At 37.0% G+C, this 25,088-nt stretch overlaps 1 pseudogene; it reads left to right on the top strand.

Annotated features, from left to right (window-relative positions):
• Window positions 1-17,765: 17,765 nt before the first annotated feature.
• Window positions 17,766-19,186, top strand: LOC110296507 (protein disulfide-isomerase A6 pseudogene; annotated as a pseudogene).
• Window positions 19,187-25,088: the final 5,902 nt, after the last annotated feature.

Genomic DNA, 25,088 nt, shown 5'->3' with positions numbered 1-25,088 from the left:
GAGACCCTGTTTGAAAACAAAAGAAATCCCAGGACATTATTAAGTATATGTTTAAACTGACATGTAATAATTATACATATTTAATTTTGAGCATATTTTAAATTTGTAGTTTGTACTTTTTTCACCTGTACCTATACCCTCTTTACCTGTTTATTTCTGATATTATCTTTCTTGGATTCCACCAGTAATTACTGCACATCATTTTACTCTAGGGAAGAGAGTGACTTATTTATTTGGTTTCCTTCTTCCCTGAGTGTTTTTCTGTCCATTAGTTTTTGATTTGTGGCCACTGGTAGCTTTAGTTGTATTAACATATCTAGGACTGTGTTCTAATTATATTTTAGTGCAAGGAGAAAAATGCCAGATACCTGACCTATTTCTATGCACAAGATCCTACTCTTGTGTTGCTAAGCTAATGACCTGTCCCTTTGGAGTTGAAATTTGGAAATAAAGTAAATAACAAACACTATATTACTACAACTTTCAATTAAAGAGTTGTATCTATGAAGTTTATATGGCAAGGTTTCCAAATTAATTTTGTTAAAGAAAAAAAGGATCCTTATATGATATTTAGACCTCCTAACTCATTGGACTTACGATAGCAGAAACTCTTACCAATACTCATCTGAGTATCCACTTTGAATATGTACAAGGGCAGAAGTCAATACCTGCCATTTATCACCAGAAGTTAGAAACCTGATGTACTCCAGTTGACTAAAGTGAAAGGTAAGAAAACAAAAAAATATTCAGAGAAATCTGAGCAGTGAGTCACATGACAGAAAATTATGTTGGACTAAGGATAGCTTATTTCAGACCACTTAATATTTAATGAGATAGAGTAACATTACAAATGTTACATACATACATAGTAAAAACACTACAAATAACAAACATTACATAGTAAAACACATTAGAAATACAGTACATTGAGCTTATTTCTAGGATGAAAGTGGTAGTACACCACTGTGTAAGCTTAGAAATACTGACTTTGTCTTTCTGTGAGTAGTCTGTGGAGCTGACTCTTGAGTTAAGTGATGCAATTTAAAAAAAATAAAGAATTCAAGCTTTATAATAATAGCATTCTCTTTCATTTACCATTATTATATTTAACTTTTCTTCTTGCTTTCATGTGTAGATGCACATCAACCACTTTCAACAAAATTACTGAGTGAAGTGAAGCAGAATATACCAGGATTTGAGGAAGGAGCATGAAGAATCGTTTGTGAATCAGGTAATCACTCGCTTTTAAGTCTGAAAGTCTGACTGGTTATTTATTTTGAAAAAAGAATTTTTCAAAAGAATTCAGATCATATGGTTCTCTATGCTTTACATACTTTATACACACGTATATTATACATCTCTGCATAGAATTGCTACATGTGTGTACACAGAACTCTATCAATAGTGCCACTATTTCCTTCAGCTACAGTAAATTTTAAGGTTTTACCTTTATGCTCTTTAACCTATAAATATCACAAGTATTTATTTTACATACATTTACAGTTACAGTCATTATGCTATATGCTTCAGCTATTGACAATTTGGAATTTGGAAAATAAAATAGATAAAGAAACAAAGCTCACTGTATTTATAAGCATTATTGCTTCATGATCTTTTTTCATTTCTATGATCCAAGGATCTTTGTTTTATTAATTTCTTTCTATGTGAAGAACTTTCCCATCATTATCTTTAGAATAAGTACAACAAGTTATGACCCAATATTTGCTCATTGCTCACTTTCCTTCTTTCTTCCTATCAAATAATATTTATAATCACTGTGCAGGAAGGATATTGTTACTGCATGCACAGTTCTGCACTTACCTTTGATATTGTTGTTTTCAACATTTGAAAAAATATTATGTCAATTTCTTCTGTGTTCTGTGGTATCTGATTTAAAATCTCATGCCATTTGAGATGTTTTTCCCTGGGGATAAAGTGTCATTTCTCTCTTCTCATTTCTTTCAAATCTATTTCTTTGATTATATTTCCAGAAGTCTGACTATGATGTCTTCATATGCAATTCAGTAGGCTTATTCCTTTGGGGCTTTAGACATTTTTATTGAAGAATATTTATGATCACCACTTCAGAATCTTATCAGATTATTTTAACAACTGTGCCAATGTGTTGTTGGAATCTTCTGATTGATTGCTTTTGGTCATTTTAACAACTGTACCAATGTGTTCTTGGTTTCTTCGAATTGCTTTCACTTATTTTAACTGAACCGCTGGTGAAAGCCTTTTTGACTGAGCCTGGACATTTGAGCATTTAATGTAAAACTTGGGCCTTTTAAATCTTGAATTTCAATAGGCTTCCATGATAATGTTACAGGACCAAAAAAAAAGGGGGAAATGCCTCTTTCCTGCAGTAGCCTTGATTCAGCCTTTGTTAGGCCAGGATTTGTTCATGGACTCCTTATTATTGCTTGGTGGTAGCAATTACAATGGCCATTTAGTCCTTTCATTTCCTTCTTTGGCAGGTGGAGGAGAGGCAGTAAGTTACTGATTCCACTCAGCCTCCAGGGTCACTGAAGTATTCTTCCAATAGCTCCCTCATTATTAGGCCTCCCAAGACTTTATTCCAATTGGAGGAAATCAGTGTGCTCCATTACAGTCCACAAGCATCAAAGTTTAAGACTCCCACTAAGCAATTGGCATGGGTGAATCCATGAAGTTTTTCCACACTGTCTGACGCATGAATTCATTTCTCATTAAGTTTTCTTTCTTTTCTTTTATTAGATACTTTCTTCATTTACATTTCAAATGCTATTCCCAAAGTCCCCTATACCCTCCCCCCCTACCCTCTTTCCCAACCTACCCACTCCTTCTTCCTGGCCCTGGCATTCCCCTGTACTGGGGCATATGATCTTCACAAGACCAAGGGCCTCTCCTCGCATGGATGGATGGCCGACTAGGCCATCCTCTGCTACATATGCAACTAGAGACACAGCTCTGGGGGGGGGGGGTACTGGTTAGTTCATATTGTTGTTCCTCCTATAGGGTTGCAGACCCCTTAGCTCCTTGGGTACTTTCTCTAGCTCCTTTATTAGGGGTCCTGTGTTCCATCCAATAGATGACTATGAGCATCCACTTCTGTGTTTGCCAGGCCCTAGCATAGCCTCACAAGAGACAGCTATATCAGGGTCCTGTCAGCAAAAATCTTTCTGGCATATGCAATAGTGTCTGGATTTGGTGGTTTTATATGAGATGGATCTCCAGGTGGGGCAGTCTCTGGATGGTCCTTCCTTCTGTCTCAGCTCCTAACTTTGTCTCTGTAACTCCTTCCATGGGTATTTTGTTCCCCATTCTAAGAAGGAATGAAGTATCCACACTTTGGTCTTCCTTGTTCTTGATTTTCATGTGTTTTGCAAATTTTATCTTAGGCATTCTAAGTTTGCTTTAATGAATGGTTTCTTTCATGGTATCTCTGCTTAAAAGACATGATTTTGGGATTTACGTAATGTGTATCTTTTTTTTTTCTTCACCTGATAATATTTGATAGTGCCAAGTTATCATATCTGCTTTGGATCATATTATGAAAACAAACCAACCAACAAACAAACATGCAAAACCAAAAGAAAAGTCCAAACCCAAGGGCATTCTTGCCTCATTGCTCGCTGACTCCCCATACCTTCAGTTGATTTTCCTTCTTCCACATCTGTAAGACACTTCTTAGTATTGGTTTATATATTATAATTTGATTTTTATTGTTTGCAGTATGAGTAAATGAATTGATTATATGTTTCCTATGTTTCTAGCAGAAGGAATTTCTTTCAGTACATTTGTTAGATCATGCTGTAATTAACCCTATAGAATTGCTCAGTAGTTACATAATAAACAATTGTCTTAGGGTTTACATTGCTGAGAAGAGACACCATGACCAAGGCAACTCTTATAAGGACAACATTTAATTGGGACTGGCTTACAGGTTCAGAGGTTTAGCCCATTATCATTAAGGTGGGAACATGGCAGTATACAGGCAGGCATGGTACAGGAGGAGCTGAGAGTTCTACATCTGAAGGCAGTTAGGAGAAGACTGACTTCTAGACAGCTAGAATCAGGGCCTTAAAGCCCACACTGGTAGTGACACACTTCCCACAAAAGGCCACACCTACTCCAACAAGTCCAGCCCTCAGAATAGTGCCACTCCCTGGGCCAATCATATTCAAACCAACACAAGAATCAATATACAGAAAAATTATTATATTAACAATACTTATTTAGTTTTATTAAAACTCTTAGATCTATAATTCCATTACTATGCAGCCTTTTGGGGGACAATAAAACCCTCATGAATGGGCGTGAGGTATCATCTATTTTAAGTGGGTTGTATGACAGTCTGTATGTTTGTACATCCCTCAAATTTATTGCTTGAAACCTTAAACTTTAATGGGGAAACACTGGGAAATGAAACTTGTGGAGATAAAGAGCACAGGAAGGTTCATGAAAGTGAACCAGCTTTCAATGAGGTAACAGAAAAATTAAGACTTATTTGATACAAGAAGCAGAGCTGCACCAACCAGCAAATTTAATAGGACCTTGCTTTTCACAATAGAACCTTGCTTATTCCTGAGAATAAGAAGGAACAAAGATTTGTTGTTTAAGTCACCCAACCATCAACATTCTGGTGTAGTAACCTGACCTAACTCCACAGTCTTTCTCTTTTAAGAACTGGCCATCATTTATTCAGTGATGAACCTCATTAGAAGATATTTTATGTAATGGAGTCCAACTTTTGACAAAAAAATTATCTGATTATGGAAATTATTGGTTACATTCTTTTTTTTTATGGTGGCTGATCTAGTTTACTTGGTTTGACTGTTTTGTTTTTTGGTTTTTTTTTGTTTGTTTGTTTGTTTTGGTTGTTTTGGTTGGTTTTTTTTTTTTGGTTACAGTCTTTTATGTATAAGTATTTAGGATTTTGGGTGACAATAATTTCTGTGTTTGTAACACTCATAACTCCAAATTATTCATTCTCATAAGAAAACCCAAATATATACTCAGTCCTATTTATTCATTCTGTTTCCCTCAATGATAACTCTTTATATAACTGAGTATCAAAATCATAAAAACGGGCATATATACATATGATACTTGATTTATAGTCCATTAAAATCATTTATCACTATAAACTTACTGTGTATATGTGCTTATATGTATTCAATGTGTGTGTTATCCTAATTTTACTCAATATATAAGTCTGTGTAACCATTACTCAATCATCATGATATAGAACTATTCAATAACTTCAAAGTAATAATCCTCAAGATATTTCTTAGTAATCACAGTTATCTCTCTTGTATCTTGCTTTTGTCATGTGTAAAGTTGTACCATTTTGAGCATGTTATCAAAATAATGAGAAGACAAATTACAGATTGGAAGAAAATAATTAAAAAGTTACTTCTGAGAATAGGTCACTGCCAAAGGTATAAAATTAGTATGTTCAACTCAACATCAAGGAAAAAAAAAAAAACCTAATTCACAAATAAGCCTTTAATAGATATTCCATAAAAGATCTACAAGTGGAAAACAAAGACATGCCAAGAGCATATACATCATTAGAATAATGCAAAATTAATTTAATCACAGCACTTGGGAGGCAGAGGCAGGCAGATTTCTGAATTCAAGGCCAGCCTGGTCTACAGAGTGAGTTTCAGGACAGGAGGGCTATACAGACAAACCCTGTCTCGAGAAAAAAAATAACAAAAATCTAGAACACTTAACAAAGGCTAGTAAGGATGTTCAGCAACAGGAATTCTGTGTGTGTGTATGTGTGTGTGGTGCTATGTGTGCTTGCATCACATGTGTGCAAATGTACATAAAGGCCAGAGGCTGTTCTCAAGTATTGTTCTGAAGAAGCTGTTCAGACTTATTTATCTATTTTTTCCTTTTTCCATTTTTTATTAGGTATTTTCTTCATTTACATTTCAAATGCTATCTCAAAAGTCCCCTATACCCTCTCCCCTGCACTGCTTCCCTACCTACCAACTCCCACTTAGCCCTGACATTCCCCTGTACTGGGGCATATAAGGTTTGCAAGAACAAGAGGCCTCTCTTCTGAATGATGGCCGACTAGGCCATCTTCTGCTACATATGCAGCTAGAGACACGAGCTCTGGGGGTACTGGTTAGTTCATATTTTTCCACTTGTAGGGTTGCAGACCCCTTGGGAACTTTCTCTATCTCCTCCATTGAAGGCCCTGTGTTCCATCCAATAGCTGACTGTGAGCATCCACTTCTGTGTTTGCCAGCCTAGCCTCACAAGAGACAGCTATATCAGGGTCCTTTCAGCAAAATCTTGCTGGCGTATGCAATACTGTCTTCGTTTGGTGGCTGATTATGGGATGGATCCCCAGTTGCAGCAGTCTCTGGATGGTCCATCCTTTCGTCTCAGCTCCAAACTTTGCCTCTGTAACTCCTTCCATGGGTGTTTTGTTCCCAATTCTAAAAAGGGGCGAGGTGTCCACACTTTGGTCTTCGTTCTTCTTGAGTCTCATGTGTTTTGCAAATTGTATCTTGGGTATTCTAAGTTTCTGGGCTAGTATCCACTTATCAGTGAGTAATATCATGTGAGTTCTTTTGTGGTTGGGTTACCTCACTCAGGATGATACTCTCCAGATCCATCCATTTGCCTAGGAATTTCATAAATTCATTGTTTTTAATAGGTGAGTAGTAGATTGTATCTCACACCAGTCAGAATGGCTAAGATTAAAAATTCATGTGACAGCAGATGATGGCGAGGATGTGGAGAAAGAGGAGCACTCCTCCATTGTTGGTGGGATTGCAAGCTTGTACAACCACTCTGGAAATCAGTCTGGTGGTTCCTCAGAAAATTGGACATAGTACTACTGGGGGATCCTGCAATACCTCTCCTGGGTATATACCCAGAAGATGTTCCAACCGGTAAGAAGGACACATGCTCCACTATGTTCATAGCAGTCTTATTTATAATAGCCAGAAGCTGGAAAGAACCCAGATGCCCCTCAACAGAGGAATGGATACAAAAATGTGGTACATTTACACAATGGAGTACTACTCAGCTATTTTTTGAGAAAAGGTTTCTGATTGGTAGGTAGTTCATCCAGTAAATATACTGTGAGTAGCTGGTCCCCAGAGATCAGCCTGATTCTGCCTCTCCAGCAATTGAATTACGAGCACATTCACCACATTAGACTTTTTTATTTACGTGGATTCTGGGGATCAGCTGTCAGTCCTCATGCTTATCTCACAAGTACCTTTCTAAGTGACATCTCGAATCCTTAGCAACAGTCTAATTGGATAAGGCCCACTCAGTGGAAGGGAACTCCTGATTGTCAGCATCTCTCAGTGCCTGGCCTCTTTCCCATTGTCAATGGGACCAGTGTCTGCATCACTCCAAAGTTTTCTTATTGTATTGGGCTACACCTTCCTCCATTTTTCCCGTTCATAAGTATGCTCGTGATCGCATTGGTATCACATGGATATTTCATCAATTCTCCACATGAACAAATTTATAATTGCCTACATAAGTTGAAATTTTTTTGTATTTTGTTACAGCAAATAATGTGTACAGGTTGTGAGGGTTAGAACATTGTTTTATCTCAGATTAGTTTACCTATTTTTGACTTATCAAGAAGTACTAATCTTCCAAACAGAAAAGGAACTCAAATGTATTGATACAATGGTTCTTTAAAAATTATTTAACTTTTTTACACCAATCATTTCAAATTCTACAAACAGCAAAAGCAGGGCAGACACAGTGTGATTTCTTAAAAGGATTAAAAAATTATGAAGAAAGTTCAACTCAAACATCAGAAACATTTTCTAGTCAAAGGATAGGAGAAATAATGTTCAACATTTTTATCAATATTTTTGTGTTTGCGTGTGGGCTAGAGGACATGGTGTGTGTGTGTGTGTGTGTGTGTGTGTGTTGTATGTGGGTATGTGGCTATTTCTGCTTTATCCCTTTGAGACAGTCTTATGGAATCTGGACCTAGGTTGGTTGCCAGCAAGCTCAGGTAATCCTCCATGCTGCACATTTCTAAAGTGAGTGTGACCACACCTGGCCTTATTTCATGTGGCTGTTGGTGATTTAAATCCAATTCTTCATCATTACCTAGCAAGTACTCTTAACTGCTGACACATCCCCCCAGGCCTGCTATTTGTAGTTGTAAACACTGTAATTACTTTCTTGAGAAACTCACACAGGTTATAACAGTTTTTCTGCTTGTAAAACATAGGTTATTTTTTTGGTGGTAAAGGTTTTATTCACAATTTTCCTCATACCATATACTCCTTTAGAAGTATGACTTAGTATAGTCAATTAGGACTATAATGAACTAAATATTACACAGAATAAGATTTTCCTCTTCATTTGCTTTAATTTATTCTAATTGTAAATGCTATTGTCTTGCTTAACCATAAGCTAAATCTCACTCTTGCATCAATTACTACAGTTTGAAACTAGATGTGAGGTGCTATACAATTATAAAATTTACGAGTACCATCTAACTATCATTTAAAAACTATTACATCTTAGAAAATGATATACGTGATCCCATTAAAACCCTCTTTATGAAATTTTCAAGGTAGATAATGAGTTTACAACTTCTTAAAGGAAATACTGCATCAAATGCTTATTTTATTTAATGAAAAGTTTATGCTACAATATTGAACTGTTTGCCTCCTAAGTAAAACCCATGCAGCTCCATTTTAAAAGGTTCTACATTTTGAATTGAGAGCAAAACAATTTTTTATAACTTTTCCCCATTAATATTCATTCAAATATTGTTACTCTAATCATACATACATATACTTCTTTTGTGTATCTGAAACATTATTCTCAAGAAGTTTCAGAGTGAATACTCTACTAGCACCCTGAAGGGAGCCTCTTGATATTCATTTCATCTCCTGTCCTTCAACCCAATTGTATATTAGATTTGTGTCAATTTTAGTAATTAAATTCACAGCAATTTTCTATAATGATATGCAAATCATATTATATATATGTAATATTTTACATATATATATAATATTTTATGGACCCTTCTACCATGTATCTCTTCCTTCCTATTATAAGTTAGCGAATGTTATTTCATGATAACATGAACAATATTACAGGAGTAGGACCCAGGATCACATTGCCTTTGGTTCCTAGTACTGAGGATTTGTAGGCTTGTGGGGTTGCCTTGATGGGTTGATATCTCACAGTTTGTGTATTTCTTGTTTCTGTTTTGCTTAACTGTTGGGGATGGATCAGTTCTCCTGTCTCTGCTTTCCTTTTCTCACTTTCAACATTTGTTTTATTTCACATAATTCCCCTGGGTGTTTGTTTTTTTTTCTGGAATTGTGTTTCCTACTTATATTTAGGGGAAGGTGGATATGGTAGCAGATGTAACAATGTAACAGCAGCAGGAAACAAGCAGTAGGAGGCTCTGTGTATCCATAAGATGCAAACAGTTGAGGCTTGACTTCTACAGCTTCAGGCGATGATTGATACCATGTAGCTTTTCCCAGCCGTGGTAAAGGTGTGTGTGTGTGTGTGTGTGTGTGTATACACTTTTTTCTTTCTGGTGAATATTTCCTTGTTTCAGGTTCTATTTCCTGATCTGCTCCTCACTTCAGCACTTAAACACTCTATGTTTAAGCATGCCTTACCCAGACTGTGTCTGCTTTCCCATAGCATTAGCCTTGTCTTTCTTTATTTGTTGCACTGGCCATGGAAGTCCTTTGCTGTCAGCTATTGCTTCATCTACACTAAGCATCAAAGTCAACATGGATTCTCTTAATGAAGAAATGTCAATCTTGGCTTAGTTCTGTTTTCTTCAGGTGTTTTTCTTCTGTGAATATATCTGTTGTGTTTTTATCTTTTCTTTATCTAGACATAGAGATACAGCATTTAATTTGATGTCTTGCCCAGAATTCTTTACAAAGGGACATTTCAAAGACTGCCTGAGTCATGACTAGATATTGACTTGGTTCTAAAGGTGTTTAAAAATAAATACCTTGAGTTCTACTTGGTTTCTGAGTAGAGAGACATGAGTTTGATCTGAGTGCGATAAAGTTAAGTTGGAGAGATGAACAGAAGCCAAATCTCACAGAGCTTGGGTGCAAAGAGCAGGGAAAATTTCACAGATGCCCTTTGTGTATCTTGAGAGGGAGTTCTCAGCTTCTGTTCCCACAGCACTGGGGTCTAGAAAGAACAAGAATCTGATAAACAACATTGTCCTCTGACATAAGATTTCATGAAGTTCCTATTCCCTAAAAGCATATTTCTGTGGAGAAATCCCTAGGTATACTTTTAAGTTTCCTTTCTATGACAGTGACCCAAGGAGTCCTTCTTGGTTGTGTCATGAGAACCTTCTGGGGCCTGATTTGTTCACAAGGTAGTAAACACTATGTTAAGGATGAAAAACACATCAGCTTTCTTTTGTTATGGTTATTGGACCTGTTTTTCAATTTCAAATGGAAATTATGCCACAGACTAAAATGAATTTAAAAGTATGAAAAACTGTACTGAAAAATGCATTATGTTAATCTGCTTTAGAGCCACTTATAATTAGACCTTTGCTCATCTGCAGCTTGCTTTGATGAAAATGTACATTAAAGAATAAATGTGATGAATTCATTATGAAACAGCACACATTTTATTATCATAAAACCAAAAATATTATTCAAGATCCACGCACTTAAAAGATTATTTTCTGTTCAAAAACAGGTTGTGAGATTTTTTACTTTATCCCCAACACATGAAGATTTTTATGTCTGTTACAGCTTTACAATGAGAAAAATTTAAACAACCTCCAATCCAGTGACTTTTGTTTTTATCCTATCGGGGAATGTAAGTCACAAGGAAAAGTAGCATTCCAAAAGTACAATTGACAGGTAAGACCAGAGCAAAAGCTGACATTTTATATGAGAAGCAGAGCCTTTTGCGAATGAAACTGCTAATAATATGTAGGAGGTAATTTTGACAAAATGACTAAGAGCTTAATGGGAAGCAGGAGTGGGCCACTGTAAGGTCTATAGTGTAGGGCATTTTATAATACTGGAGGTGGAACAGTTGTGTTGGTCTGGTTTCTTAAGGACAATAGTGATGATAGAGTATGTACCTGAAACTAAACAAAAAGAAATTTAATAGGAAAGTTTTTGAAATGAATATGAGTCTGGGTAGTGGTCCTGAAATAAAAATAGGAGTAGTTTCTATTTTAAAGGCCCCAGTTGGGTAAGACAATGATAAACTCTAATTCTAAAGGTGAAGGCATAAGAAAATATAGGACCACTGATGAAAATCTTAGTGCCAAAGAATAGAAAACTCTAATAGCTATCTAATGTACAAAGACAGGAGAATATAATGGCTTCCCTCCTGGAGAAGAGTTTTCTGAAATACAAACATACATGAAGGTGGTCTGAGAGGAAGCTTTGACTAATGAAGGAGATGGAGCCCTAACTGGGTATCTCTTATCACTGAGCAAATCCTCTGGTTCTGAGAATAGGTTACATTCTATCAATTTGTTGTCTTAAGGGGCTATTGCCAAGTCTATTGTTTGCCCTCCACTAATTGACTAGAAGGCCCTATATCTGAAGGCAACTCCTGCTCAATTCACTGAACATGGAGAAGTAAGCTGGTGTCTATGTACATACAGCTTTTGCCATGAAAATGGAAGTTACTCTGAAGAGAGAAACGAACACCAGTCAAACAAACCCTTTGATCTCCAATGATAACCTATCTGCAAGATAAGTTAGTGCAATATTGGCACAAAGCTTGTGGGAGTAACCAACTATATCAGACTTGATTTAAGGCCCTGAAGTGATTTCAATAAAAATGGCGCCTATGGTTCTATTAGAAGTGGTACTATTAGGAAGTGTGGCCTTGTGGAAGTAGGTGTGGTCTTATTGGAGGAAGTGTGTTACTGGGGGTGGGTTTGAAGTTTTAGAACCTCAAGCAAGGTCTATGGTCTCACTTATTTTCTGCTACCTGCTGATTGATCCAGATTTAGAACTCTCAGCTACTTCTCCAATGCCATGTCTGCCTACATGCCAAGGTGCTTCTTCCCACAGTAATGGATACTGTAAGGCAGTCCCAATGAAATGTTTTCCTTTATAAAAGTTGTCATGGCCATAGGACCTCTTCATAGCAATAGAAACCCTGACTGAGACAGGCCCACTTCAGAAAATGGAACCAGTAATGTGAAGCTGCTTAGGTGGCCAAGAAGCTGAAGTTAAGTAGGCCATGGACCTGTGAGAAAACCAAGTACTACCGGTTTTGATAAAGGAACATACAGTACCTGACATTCTACCATCTCATAAATTAATCTTACTTAGCTATGACCAGAGAAACTTCCTCCCATAGTAGATGGGAAGAAATATAGAGACCCACAGACAGACAAAATACAGAATGTGAGGGACACTCAACTCTGAAATGGGATATCTCCCTCAGGGCTCAGGGAACCTTGCAGAAGAGGAGATGGAAAAATTATAAGTGCCAGAAGGGATGGAGAATAGTAAGGAAACAAGGCTTTCTGAACACAGCAGGACTGATGCACATATAAACTCACAGAGACTGGTGGCAGCATGCATAGGGCCTGCACAGGTCAGGGCCTGATGGGTCCCAGCACTGAGCAGAGAAATGAACACAAACCACATCTCTAACTGAGAAACCATATCCAACTGATTACCGATCACAAATGAAAAATTGATTTTCTCCAGTGGAGCCTCGCTGAGTTTACAAACCATTTTAAAAGCCAGGCCCCATGCCTGGTAGTAGACGCTTAGCACAAAATGAACTCAGTGGCATTTTTAAAGGTTCTTTGTCTCATAGTCTCTCATATACTTTGTCAGGGCTGATTTTGTTTTCAACCTTACAGATGCTTTGCATACATGTTACAGTTTACAGACTTGTGTTTTTGAAGGATTTCGGAGAATGGGTCTCTGTGTGTATGTGTTTCTCAAGCTTATCTTTGGTTCTTTTTCTTCTTGTTCTTTTTCTTTTCTGTTGTTTGTTTTTTGTTGTTGGTATTTTTGATGTCGTTGTTTGCTTGTTTTGACCTAGTCTGTTTTGTTTTTTATTTGTGTATAATTTCATTTCATTATTTTTTGAGATGCCAATTTGTATTTTAATGACAGAGATAGAAAAGGTTTGGATTTTGCTGAGTAAGAAATTGGGGAGGATATGAAAGGAGTTGGGAAAGGCCAAACCGTTATCATTATATATTGTATTAAAAATTATTTTCAATCAGTTATATAGTTTTCTTTTAAAATCTATTCTGACTAATGCTACTTTGAAAGTTGTATATCTCTGGTTTCTATTTACTTGATAACTAGTATAACCACTCTATCTGATGTCTGTAGAGTCAGATATTATTATCAATAATTAAAATAGATGTGCCATTTATTTTGAATTATTCAATTAGTTCTGCACCATTTATTACATTTAAACTATTTGTAGAATTTATATATCAAAGTCAGATTTGATCCTGGATTTGTTAGTATCCTAATCAGAAAACATATATGTAGGCTGTTAATTTCTTCAAAAAATTTTTTACTTAAAATTTATGAAACATCTTTATGATATATCCTAAGCTTAATTAATAACCCTATTTATTTATTTGTATTAAATTATTTTATTTAATCACATTCCAAATGTTGCCATTCTTCCTAGTCTCTGCTCCTAGAGTTCTTTACCCCCTCTCTCCTCCCCTTTGCCTCTAAGATTGTCCCTTCTCCGTACTTCAACCCCTGACCACCTCAACTCACTCCCACCCCCAACATCATTTTACTCTCTTTCCTGAGGCATCAAGTCTACAGAATTAGGCTCATCCTCTCCACTGAGGTCAGATAAGGCAGATGTTGTCTGTTACCTATGTGCCAGTGGCCACAGAGCAGCCCATGCATGCTCTGTGGTTGGTGGCTCAGTCTCTGGGGACTCTGAGGGATTTTAAACTTTTTATTTTTGTGTATTTACTATCTAAAATGCTTTGTAAAACTTAATCAATCCTTTTGTCTTTTTTCCATCTGTTTTATAAATTGTAGGAAAATGTCAAATTAAACCTATGATTATAAGTATTTTATATACATATTTAATCAGGTTTTATTTAGTGTCAGAAATTTTTCTTTTCTTTTCTTTCTTTCTTTTCTTCCTTTCTTCCTTCCTTCCTTTCTTTCTTTCTTTCTTTCTTTCTTTCTTTCTTTCTTTCTTTCTTTCTTTCTTTTCTTTTCTTTTTTTTTTTTTTTTTTTTTTTTTTTTTTTTTTTTTTTTAGGACAGGGTTTCTCTATGTAGTCCCAGTTGTTGGAACTCACTCTGTAGACCAGGCTGGCCTCGAATTCAGAAATCTGCCTGCCTCAGCCTCCTAAATGTTGGGATTAAAGGCGTGTGCCATCACTGTCTGGGAAGTGTCAGCCATATTTAATTCATACATCATGTTTGCTTTTATTACATTCTTGAGGTCACTTTTACTTGGTGTCTTAAATATCGACCCTTTAACAATGAAATGATCACCTTTTTGGTTTTTAACTATCTCACTTTATTTATTCTGTGCTTAGGTGTGTTATATTTTATATCAGGAAAATATAAAACAGAGGTATATAAATAATCAACTTCCTCGAGGAGTTTCAACTTTCTAATATATCCTTTTATCTGTAAAATGTATTTTAAAGTTGCTTGTGATATGTTGGAACTCACAAAAAGGCTTCTCAGATATCAGCTTTTATTTGGTTTTATTTTAAATCCACCTTTCATGTAAAATTCTGTTTTGTTAGATTTTTATTGCTCTCATTATTTCAACATGAACAGATAATTCCAGTGTTTTTCTTGTATGCTTTGTTACTGCTGAGCATCCAGTATAGTGTTTATATTTGCTACTTTCTTTAATGTGATTTTTCTCTTTAGCTTCTCTGACATTTCTTTCTTTAAGACTGATCCCCACTTTGTGGTTTTTGGTTTTGTTTTGTTTTTTGTTTTGTTTTTTTTTTTTTTTTTTTTTTTTTTAGAAAATTTTGACTTTTGTATCATTTTGTTTATTTCTAGTTGCTGCCTCCCCACTCCCTATCACCCCTCCCAAAGTTTCTTATTCTATTCCTCCTCTTCTTTCCCTCCAAGAGGGTAAGCCTTTCCTGCTTCTCCTCCTCCCTCCTCCCTGGTCACCAGGCCTCCCCCTTCTCTGGGTCCTCAACTCTTGAGAGGATTAAGCACAACTTCTCCCAGTGAGTCCAGACCAGGCAGACCTCTGCTATATATGCATCAGGGGCCTCAGACAGACTGTGTATGCTGCCTGGTTGGTAGCTCAGTCTCTAGGAGCTCCTTGGGTTAGTTGAGACAGCTGGTCTTCCTATGGGGTAACCCTCCCCTTCAGCTTCTTCCAGTCTTTCCCTAATACCACCATAGAGGTCTCCAACTTCAGTCCAAGGGCGAGTATAGGTATCTGCATCTGTCTCAGTCAGCTGCTGGTAAGGCCCCTCTGAGGGCAGCCATGCCAGGCTTCCTTCTGTAAGCACATTATAACAGCAGTAATATTGTCAGGCCTTGGAGCCTCCTCTTGAGATGGATTCCCAGTTGGGCTGGTCACTGGATCGCCTTTCCTTCAGTCTCTTCTTCATTTTTGTCCTTGCAGTTCTTTCAGACAAGAACAATTTTGGGTCAGAATTTTTGACTGTGTGTTAGTAACCCAGTCCCTTCACTTGAGGTCCTGTCTATCTACTGGAAGTGGACTCTTGGAGTTTCCTCTCTCCAATGTTGTATATCTTGGCTAAGGTCACTCCCTTTCAGTCCTGAGAGTCTCTTACCTCCCAGGTCTCTGTTACTTTCTAGAGGGTCCTCCCACATCCCACACCTCAGGCTGCTTATTTCTATTAATTCTACTGGCACTCTGGACTTCTCTCCATACCTGATCCTGTTCCCCTTTCCCCCTCCCTCTCACTTCTTCTACCCAGGTTCTTCCCTCCCCCTGTCTCCTGTGATTATTTTCTTCCCCCTTATAAGTGGGATAGAAGCATTCTCACTTGAGCCTCTTGTTAAACTTAGGGTCTGTGGTTTGTATCCTAGGTATTTGGTACATTTTAGCCAATATCCACTTAGTGAATACATTTTATATATATATATACTTTTGGTATATGCCCAAGAGTATGTCTTTTGGAGTCTAAGTTACATCACTTGGGATGATTTTTTTCTAGTTCCATCCATTTGCCTGCAAAATTCATGATGTCCTCGTTTTTAGCAGCTGACTAGTATTTCGTTGTGTAAATGAAGCACATTTTCTGTATTGACTTTTCTGTTGAGTGGCATCTGGGTTCTTTCCAGCTTCTGGCTATTACCAATAAGGCTGCTATGAACATAGTGGAGCACATGTCCTTGTGGTATGTTAGGGCATCTTTTGGTATATGCCAAAGAGTAGTATACTTGGATCTTCAGGTAGAACTATTTCAATTTTTTTGAGGAACTGCCACACTGATTTTCAGAGTAGTTGTAACAGCTTGAAATCCCACCAGCAATGGAGGAGTGTTCCTCTTTCTTCACATTCTTGCCAGCATGTGCTGTCCCTTGAGTTTTTGATCTTAATCATTCTGACTAGTGTGAGGTGGAATCTCAGGGTTGTTTTGATTTGCATTTCCCTGATGACTGAGGACTTTGAACTCTTTACAATGTCCTTTTCTTTGTGTTTAGTTAAGCTTGCTGTTCAGTGAACTCAAATAATTTTTTTAGGCTAGATCTTTGTGTTTTCAAATATCATCTTTGGCATTGACTTTCTTCTCTTATAATTTAATTAAAACAATACTGGATCACTTGGAACATTCTTAATAGTATGAACTTTTCTTCTCCCACAAAGATAACCACTTGAAATAATTTCTTTCATGGTCACTAATCATTTGCTATGTGTGAATTAATCTGTTATGTTGACCATTTAATGAGTTAGTTACTTCACATTCAGGGTCTGTTTTATAAGAAATAAAAATTATATCTTTGAATTTTTTTTATCTTGCCTCATTGAATTTCTCTTTTTTAATATAAATTAATCAATGTATTTATACTAAAGTATCCACAGTATAAACATCTAACTTTTTGCTGTTCACTTATTAACATTCTCATGATCCATACATCTTTCACTTGGCATGTTTAGAATTTTTGTTTATGTACCACACACACACACACACACACACTCACACATATCCTAGGAATTATAGTCTAAATACCCTTTAAAAAAACTGAGACCTCAAATTTTGGCTAATGTACACTTATCGGTGAGTATATAATATAATATATATATATATATATATATATATATATATATATATATATATATACTTGTGGTTTCAGTAAGCAAGAAAACAAGCAAGCTTTGTTTTCTTTAAATATTATGGATATCTCTCTATATCTCTGTGTGTGTGTGTCTCTCTCATCTCTCATCTATCCTCTCTCTGTTTCTGTCTCTCTCTCCCTCTCTGTCTCTCTCTCTTTCTCTTTGCATTTATATATATATATATATATATATATATATATATATATATATATACAACCTTATGAGTCCAGTTTTGTTGTGTGCATATGGTTTTAGGGATGAGCTGTCTTTTGTGTGTGTGTGTGTGTGTGTGTCTGTGTGTGTGTGTGTACACACGTGAGGTTGAGCATGGGCGTGTCTGTATTCAAGATTACTCAGTTGTTTCACTTTTACTTATTTTGAAAGTAGAATTTTTGTGACATTATGGATTTCACCATTATCAAAGATAGACTCTTAATATTAAATACTATTTTAGTTTTTATAATGTATAAAAATAGAGCCCAGCCCTCAGCGGCGGAGATGGTACGCAGGTGATCGGTTTGCCTGGTGCTCAGTCTGGTGAGCTGTACTTTCTTTCTAGTAGTCATCCTCTAATGATGATGCCATTGAAGTTAACAGCATCAAATTTCAACAAAGAAGGTATTCAGAGTAATAGTCTGTGGCTTGTAGAATTTTATGCACCATGGAGTGGTCATTACCAGAGGTTAACACCAGAATGGCGAAAAAAAGAAAAAAAAAGCAGCAACTGCGTTGACAGATGTTGTTAAAATCTGTGCAGTGGATGCAGATAAACATCAGTCCCTGGGAGGTCAGTATGTTGTCCAGGGATTTCCTACCATCAAGATATTTGGAGCTAATAAAAACAAACCAGGAGATTACCAGGGTGGCAGAACTGGAGAAGCCATTGTAGATGCCACCTTCAGTGCCTTGAGCCAGCTCATGAAGGATCACCTCAGTGGGCAGAGTGGTGGGCACAGTTCTGAAAATGAGGGAAGAGGTGATAGTTCAAGTAAGAAGGACATGGTAGAGCTGACGGATGACACTTTTGTTAATAATGTCCTTGAGAGTGAAGACATTTGGATGGTTGAGATTTATGTTCCATGCTGTGGACACTGCAAAAACTTGGAGCTAGAATATGCTGCTGCAGCCTCAGACGAAAGGAACAAACAAAGGGAAAAGTGAAACGGGCAGCCATGGATGCCACTGTGAATCAGGTTCTGACCAGCCAATAAGGTATTAAAGGATTCCCTGCAATCAAGATATTTCAGAAAGGCAAATCTCCTGTGGACTATGATGGAGGATGGACAAGATCTGACATAGTTTCATGGGCCTTCTATTTGTTCTCTGATAACGCTCCACCTCCAGAGCTGCTTGATGTAATCAACAAAGACATAGCCAAGAAAACATGGGAGGAGCACCGTGTTTGTGTTGTGCCAGTGCTGCCTAACATCCTGGACACTGGAGCTGTAGGTAGAGACTCTTACTTGGAACTTCTGAAACTGGCTGCCAAGTACAAGAAGGAAATGTGGGGGTGGCTGTGGACAGAAGCTGGAGCCCAGTATGAATTGGATGAAGCACTAGGGATTGGAGGGTTTGGGTACCCTGCCATGGCAGCCATCAATGCATATAAGATGAAATTTGATCTTCTCAAAGGGTCTTTCAGTGGACATGGCATTATTGAGTTTCTCAGGGAACAGTCTTTTGGGCGTGGCTCCAAAGCACCTGGGAGGGGTGGTTTCTTCCCTACCATCACTGCCAGGGAGCCCTGGAATGGCAAGGAGGGTGAGCTTCCTGTGGAGAACAACACTGACCTCAGTGATGTGGAGTTGATAACCTGGAAATGGATCACAGCCCAGCCTTTAAATTTCTTTCATTGGGAGCAAGCAGTTTTCCAGCAGAGAAAGATCTTCGGTCAGCTGTCTGCTGTTGGCCTTTTCTGAGCAGTACTTGCCAGCCTCTGGAAACTGCCAACAGTGAACCTCAGTCTCTCAAGAAAACACTAAAGAATTGTATGAATTTCAGCAGTGAATTGGATTATATTCTCTGGCATACTTTGAAGAAAACTGGGCTATTGAAACATTTTTTCACCCCTGACTGCTGCTTGAATGTTCTCGAGGCCGTTTCTTATGTATCGAGTTTTTAAAATGTGATCCCGTTGTTTGAATAGTAATGGCTTTTTCCATTAAAGAATAAAATGATATTTCAGACAATGCTAAAAAATGTGTAAAATTTAAATTTAGCCACAAAATGAATTAACCTTCAAAATATGAGTGAATTAGTTTAAAAAGTAGCTTAAACATCATATTATCATAAATTGCAATGCTTATAATTATAATAAGGAATTTATTGTGTGAATGTTTAGTTTATCATTTTTCTTCAGTGCTTTAATTCACAAATGCATATCATGTATTTGGTTCTTCTTGTAAGTATGCTGCCTATTTGCTAATATCTTTTATAGGTAATAAAATGAAGATCATGGAATTGATTTCTGTGCCATCGTCAGTGATAGAGTGATAGAACCATGACATCAACTTGTGCTGCATAAAGTACTACTTCACTATAGCATATCTAAGGTTCTGATATCAAGGATGCTCTGACTTTTCCATGGATGGATAAGGTTTAGTTTTACAGTGTTGCTGTGATTTTTTTTTGTTTTGTTTTACATATTTTTCTTTCTTGTTTTGGGGGTAATCCAAGTGTTTTTAAAAGATTTTGGAATGAACACACACACGAGAGAGAGAGAGAGAGAGAGAGAGAGAGAGAGAGAGAGAGAGAGAGAGAGAGAGAGACTCATTTTACTCAATCTCAGAGGTCTTTTTTCTAGATGGCTTTTTACTCCTGTATTTTGAACTATTACTATTTCTATTTTCCTCTTTATTAATTGCCTTAGTCTATTTCTTGCTGTCATAACAAAATATGAGAAGCTAATGTATTTATAATGAACAAAATTTATTAACTCAAAGTTCTAGAGAGCAGAAAACTCAAGATCAAAATGCCTATCACTGTCCATATCCTCCTTGCTACATGCAGAAGTGAGAGGGTAGAAGGGCAGAAGGCATTGACAATGGCTAGTGTAGAGCTTGGGTATGTAAATTAAGGTCACCTAAAGCAGATTTGCACAATGACAACACCACTTGATAAATCAACAAGGCTGGGGAAATGTGACAAGGCTCTATGCTTAAAGATTTATAGTCAACCAATGACTTCTGAGAGAGGAATAGGGACTTAAGTCCTGACAGGCTATTCAGTCCCCTGTGGTCAGACCTAAGCACACACACAGGAAAGCAACATCAAAGGACTCAGCAGTATGCATTAGTATGTACATAAGTATATATGTACATAGTTTATATATGTAACAAATAATAAAAAAGAAGTGATGAGCTCAAGAAGGAGTAGAGCAGAGGAAAAGTTAGAGGTAAGAGAAAGGTAGAGATAATATAAATGGAACACCCATATTTGATATTCTGCAAAAATTATTATATCTATTATAAGTCCCAGCTCTCCACACATACTTTCTGAAAGGAACATGAATATTTTAGCCAAAATAGAGCACAGGACTAGCAAATGCACTCTAGGTATCCTAGGAACTTCCATCCTGTTATAGTACTTTCACAAACATGTCCTCCACACCATGAAGCAATACTTAGACACTGACTGCCTTACATATACTAGTTCCTAAAGTGTGCTCATCAGTATTCTTTCAGAGCATTTGTGATGTAATTCATATTTTCAAAATATTCCAAGGCACTATGCAATTTCTTCATATTTACTTTCTCATTTACTGCATAGATTTACCAAGCTGATATAATATCTTTCTTGTCCTAGAAAATATATTTGTTAAACTATAATCTAGTTGTACTAACTTGGTGATTTTTTTATTATTTAAAGTAAGTTAGAAAAATACTTGTACTCAATTTTTTCATGCAATGTATTTTTACCATGTTCTTTCCCCTCCCTCAGCTTCATTCAGATATTCCCCATGTTTCTCCTAAATTCCTGATCTGTTTCTTTTTCAAAAAAAAAAAAGAGAAAACAGTAAAGAAAAGCAAAGATCAAAATACACCAAAACAAAGAAAAATAAAACAAACACACAAAAAAAATACCTGAAAAAAAAAAAAAAAACACAACAAAATCACACTCAAAACATGAAGTTCGTTTTGTATTAACCAACTACTCTTGGGCATGGGACTTAACCTGAAGTGTGGCTGATATACTCAGTGACACTTCATTGAGGAAAATTGATATTTCCTTTGCTAATGGCTTCCTGGTGAGGGGTGGGGTTTTTATCCATTCTTCCTTCCTTTAGGGATAGGAATTTATATCCATTTTTCTTTCTCTGGGATTTTGTCTGTTTTGAACCTGTTCAATTTTTGTGCAGGTTGCCACAGTCTCTGTGAGTTCATATGTACACTAGTACTGCTGTGTCTGTTAGAATCTATTTTCTTGGAGTCATTCACCACTCCTGGTTCCTAAAATCTTTTTGTCTCCAAATCTGCATATATCCATGAACCTTGAATGGAGTATTTTGATAAAGTCGTCTCATTTGGGGCTGATTTCTTCAGTTATTCATTCACTGCACATTATCTTGTTGTGGATTTCCTTGTTAATTTTCATCTAAGTAAGAAGGAAGTTGTTTGATAAAGGCTGAGAGATGCACTGATCTATGGGAATAATGAAATGTCTTTAGGAGTCACTTGATTGTTCTTTGCCTAGAATAACAGTAGTAAAATTTCCCACTGACCTGTGACCTATGAAATCATAGGTTCCTGCAACTTTAACATTGTTAAGTATGAGTTTCAGCTCATGGTGAGGGGCATTAAATCTAATTTGCTGCTGGTAAAGACATAGAGCTAGAATTTATCAAAATATTTTAATGATCAGTTTAAATTACTATCATGCTAAAAATATATTCAACTTATCTTAAAACATGCTTATTGATCTAGAGGTCCTTGTTAGTGACACTTTATTATAAAATAAGGTAGATTATCACCTTGGGTGGGGAGAAACTCTCATTTCTGTCCATAGTCTTCTACTGAAGTACACACATTTGCATGCACACATACAAATACACTTACACTCATAAAAAGCTCATTTATGAACATCTCTCTCAGAGAATATAAAGGGGGCTAGGGAATGCATGTTTGAAAATCACTGCGTTAATAAGTCAAAATGGGAATTTGCTCACTGAAGCAATTTCTTTTCTTTTCAGGGAGAAAATAGCCAAAAAGGAAAAAAAAAATCAGGCTGAGAAATAAGGAAGTCTGTGGCAATAAATACATATAAGCACATACATGTAGATGTGTCAATGAATATACTTTAAAACATTACTTCAAAATAAAATCAATTTATCAGTGTTGAAATGGCCCTATGTTTAGCTTTCATTATTTTCTTCAAGGATCCAGGAGTACTACTGCAGTACTGAGCTCTAGAGAGGCAGTATCCAAAAATTATGTTTTAGAGAACTTAGTGCTGTTCAAACTTCCAGCTAGTCCTTAATAGTTTGAAATATAATTGATTTTAGGTTTCTGTTTTCCTAATTTTGCATGAATTAAAATATGTTTGCAACTTTCAGACTACTAACAAACTCTTTTAGCATGCAAAGTCTCATACCGTGAATCTAAACTCTAATTTGAATTGCTTGATTACTGTAAAATCTTCTAATTACTGTTCTAAAATCTCTCTGTTTCCCTGCTCGCCCTCTCTGTCTCTTTGTCTGTCACTGTTTCTCTCCCCACCCACCCCATGTTTGTGTATTTACATGCATTGTAAATTTTAAAAGCTATGGTGTGCACACTTGCAGGCACATGAATATGTGTATGTGCATAAAAGCCAGAGGTAGATGTCCCCCATTTCTCTACCATTCTCTTCCATACTTTTTGTGATAGTGTCTCCTGTCGAGGCTGGAACTCATGAATTTGACTAGTCTAATAGCCCAAAGAGCTTCTATTTCTCTCTGTCTTACCTTCAGTGCTGATCACAAACATTCCACAGTGCCTGATAATATGTAGGTTTGAGGGATCTCACAGAGCAGCTGAGTCTCAGCACTGTGAGAGGCCATGGAAGGCCATTGGTGAAGGTGCAGCCTCAGTTGCAATTGATGGTCCAGGACTGAAGGAGTCATGCAGTGTTTTGGAGATGCCAGTACCATGAGATGACCACCAAGAGCAGCAGCAGTGGAGTACAGGCATCTGGAACCTGGAGGACGACACGTGTGCTGCAAAAGGCATGGCTGGAGAAGTGACCCAAGCCCTTGGAGGAGCCCAGAAGATCGTGAGTTGGATCCCAGACATTGGATGGTTGGAGAACTGTGCCCTGATATTTTTCCCTCTTGAAGGAAGTTTGTTTTTAGTGAAGCCCACAGTTAAGAGACTTTTAATTGTAAAATGACTTTGGATTTTAAAAGAGATGGATATTTTAAGAATTTGTAAAGACTGTGAGACTTTTATAGTTATTTAGTCTTGGGGATGAATAAGAAACTAAGGGTTGAGGCTTATCAGTGATGTGTTTGTATGTCAAGTTGACAAGGGGTCAAATGTACTGGCTAGTTTTGTATCAACTTGACACACCTGGAGTCATCACAGAGAAAGGAGCTTCAGTTGAGGAAATGCCTCCATAAGATCCAACTGTAAGACATTTTCTCAATTAGTGATCAAGGGGGAAAAGCCCCTTGTGGATGGGACCATCTCTGGGCTGGTAGTCTTGGTTCTATAAGAGAGCAGGCTGAGCAAGCCAGGGGAAGCAAGCCAGTAAAGAACATCCCTCCATGGCCTCTGCATCAGCTCCTGCTTTCTGACATGCTTGAGTTCCAGTCCTGACTTCCCTGGTGATGAACAGAAATATGGAAGTGTAAGCCAAATAAACCCTTTCCTCCCCAACTTGCTTCTTGGTCATGATGTTTGTGCAGGAATAGAATCCCTGACTAAGACAAAATTCAAGTCCTCACATTTCTGTGGCAAGTTCTTTATTGAATGGTCCATCTCCCCAGCCACCTAAACTAAATTTTTAATATTCATTTTTATGTAAAGAAAGATTTTTTCATAAATGTGAATAATGTACTACCTCTTAATAATGCTCACCTCTTAATCTGCTAAACCTATGGATATGTCCATAAGGCAAAGAGGACTTTGAAAATGTGGTAAGGATTAAAGAAATTACACAGAAAATAAAAAAGAAAGACATATTAATGGTTTGTTGAGTAACATCACTTGAGGCCCATACTGAATGAGAAGGGAGGGAGAGAGAGAGAGAGAGAGAGAGAGAGAGAGAGAGAGAGAGAGAGAGAGAGAGAGAGAATATGAGAGAGAGAGCATATGAGAGAGACAGAGAGAGAGGAAGAGAGAAAGTGAGACAGACAGAGAGACAGAGACAGAAACAGAAACAGAAATAGAGGCAAAGATATAGAGACAGAGAATGAAAAGGTAAATAGAAGATAGTTGATATATACATACATATATATATATATATATATATATATATGAGATAGATGTTAGATAGAAAGATGATACATAGAGAGAGATAAAGAGACAGAGGAAGAGGGAGATAAATGAGCGGTGAGGAAGGAGGGAGAGGGAGATAATGGGGAGGAGGAAGAGGAAGAGGAGAAGGGAAGAGATGCAGAAGAAAAGGGAAGAAAGGGAAGAGGAGAAAACAGAAGGGACGAGGATTATTTTAGGTAATTACTTACATGTTTTTTGGAAGCTTGAAGAGTCTACAATCTTATCAATTTTGCCAACAAAACAGAGAAAGCTTCTAGTTGATATGTAAAGGTAATTAGTTGGAAAAATTCCTTCGTTCATGTCCTTCAGGGATGATGATTGTGGTGTTAGTGGTGCTATGTTTTTT

This window comes from Mus caroli, unplaced genomic scaffold, assembly GCF_978045245.1.
Source record: "Mus caroli unplaced genomic scaffold, Mus_caroli_1 scaffold_7, whole genome shotgun sequence".
Classification (NCBI taxonomy): Eukaryota; Metazoa; Chordata; class Mammalia; order Rodentia; family Muridae; genus Mus; species Mus caroli.
Note: the sequence above shows the minus strand (reverse complement) of the source record. Positions and strands in the feature narration are given on the sequence as shown.